The sequence below is a fragment of the Nicotiana attenuata genome, unplaced genomic scaffold (genome assembly GCF_001879085.1).
Source record: "Nicotiana attenuata strain UT unplaced genomic scaffold, NIATTr2, whole genome shotgun sequence".
In the NCBI taxonomy this organism is placed as follows: domain Eukaryota; kingdom Viridiplantae; phylum Streptophyta; class Magnoliopsida; order Solanales; family Solanaceae; genus Nicotiana; species Nicotiana attenuata.
Genome location: NW_017671181.1, coordinates 337,403 through 340,006, shown reverse-complemented (window position 1 = coordinate 340,006; position 2,604 = coordinate 337,403).

Here is a 2,604-nt window from a genome sequence, read left to right as displayed (position 1 = left end):
AAAGCAACAGGAAAAAGGGCATTAAGGGTTAGACCAATATTGATATGAGTTTTCTCTGTTTTCTCCCTCTTTTCTTCTAGTTCCTCATCTCCTTCTTTAGTTATCTATTTTCAGTACTTCTACTGTAATTTTTCTGCTTTCAGTCGCAATTGGATTATCAGCAATTGTAATTTTGAGCTAAGTTCCTATTAATATAGTTTGGGAGATTTTGGTTACTGTTTCATTACTGAACTTGTTACAGCATCTCCTCAAATACGTTTTTTTTTTCTTCCAAAAGTTTAGCCAAACACTTTAACTTTGAAAAAAGACAAATGCTTCTAGGATTGGAGAAGCTTGGCCAAATAGGATTGTAGCCGTAACTATTTTTGGAATTAAGAGGTAGTTCTTGTGCAATGATCCAATCTTTCTTAGTATCATTTATACATGTCTGTTGTTCACATTATTAAAATAAAACTACTTTGATCACTGGCATTTTGTTGAGTTTCCGTACAGATTAAAGATTAAACAGTTCCGCTTGTGATCCTACGGAATAAGTTTGTCCAGTTCTGCTTGTTATCCTCTGGAGAATCAGAAAATTGTGTCAATGTTTCAACTTTCTAAAGCAAAAAGGAAAGATATGACAAACAGATTGAAGCAAATAAGCAAGCAGACAGTTGGAATAATTAAGTTTTCCAAACATGGATTCAGGTGTTGTATAGTTTAAAACACTAATTTTTGCCTCTCCTTGCATGTGCCAGAAGGGATACGAATCCAGTTTACTTGAGGATATGGTTACAAGCTCCTCTGGTGAAGCATCTTAGAGTGGCATTGCAATATCACAAACTGTTTTAGCAAACGAAATGGAAGAATTTCAAATAATATCTTCCTTTCTGTCTGCCAAGATCCTTGTGTTATGGAAATTGATACATCAACCTAGGCAAAGTATCAGGGATCCAGGTAAAGCCTAGAGTAATACTATTTAACAGGAACATAAGTAAATTAGCTCCATTATTGATTCCTATATTTACATTCTTGAATCGATTAGCTTCACTGTGAAGTGTGAAGATTAGCTCATGAGCTGTCCTGGACCAAATAGTCGTTACCCTCTCTCTGTTGAGGCCCAGGATAGTCCATTCCTCCACAATTTATATCTATCAACAAACTCTGTGGGTTTTGATATGAGAAATTTTCATAAAGCACTATCTTTTAGTAGTAATTAGCCATTTATAGATACCATTTGCTATATTGCGGATTATAGATACCTTTTCTGTGGTTATAAAATGTATTTGATGTATTTAAGCTATTGTATTCATGAATACAGTAGCAAAAATAGGCGTGAATCAGGGAAGTCCAGCTAATCAGTTGTTGTATTCGAGTGTATTCGACTGTATTCATGGAGTGAAACATGGGATTACAGCTGGACAGATTACTGTATTCGACTGTATTCACGGCATGAAACAGGGGATTACACTGTTTTTAAACGGAAAGTGTATCAATTAACATAATAGACTCCTAATATAACTCAACAAACTCAATTATAACATACAAAATTTGTATTTTCGGTTATAAAAAAGATTCTCAACTGAAAAATACCCCAAAAACATAGCAATCTTCAGAGAAATTATATAACACATCTGAATACATAAATTATATTAATTAAAAATATATATGAATACATTCATTGGCATATAGGGAGACAGTTAATACAGTGAAATACATAGAATACAGCGGGATATATTGAAAAACAATGAAAAAAAAGACAGTGAATACAATGAAATATACGGAATACAGCGAGATACATTGAATTACAATGAAAAAAAAGACAATGAATACAATGAAATACATGAAACTACAGCGTGATACGTTGAAATACATTGAAATATATTAACAAAAAATCAAGTTGCTCAGCCTCAAACTCCGTCGTCTTTGCTCAAGAACAAACCCTAATTTCCGCCTTGTAGCCAAATAGTCCTTCCATCTTCAAAGATCTTGCAGAACGCTAATTGAACCGGAACTTACAGAATATTTAATCAAAACTTAATTGGATTCTTGTCTAGTTATCTGTGATGACCCAAAAGGTCATCACTTATTTTTAAAATGAATTTTGCGTTCCGAAACCTTAAAAACCTCTTTTAACATCACCTCGATTTGCATGCATAATTCAGGCGCATAGCCGGAAAGCCTATATGTGAAAATATGTGAAAAATGATAAATTTTGACTATAAATGAATTAATTTGACTTCGGTCAACGTTTTGGATAAACGGACCCGGACCGGTGATTTGACGATCCCGGAGGGTCCATAGGAAAATATGGGACTTGGGCGTATGCGCGGAATCGAATTCCGAGGTCCCAAGCCCGAGAAATGAATTTTTAAAGAAAATTATTTTCTAAAATTGTTTAAAGGATTTGGAAATGAATTTTGATTAGAACATGTTGGTATCGGCCCCGTATTTTAGTTCTGGCGCCCGGTACAGGTCTTATATATGATTTAAGATAATTCTCTGAAGTTTGGTAAGAAACGGAATCCGTTTGACGTGATTCGGACCTTAAATGCAAATTTGATGTTTATAGAAGTTTTGGGAAATTTCATTGAATTTGAGGTTTAATTCGATGTTCATGATGTT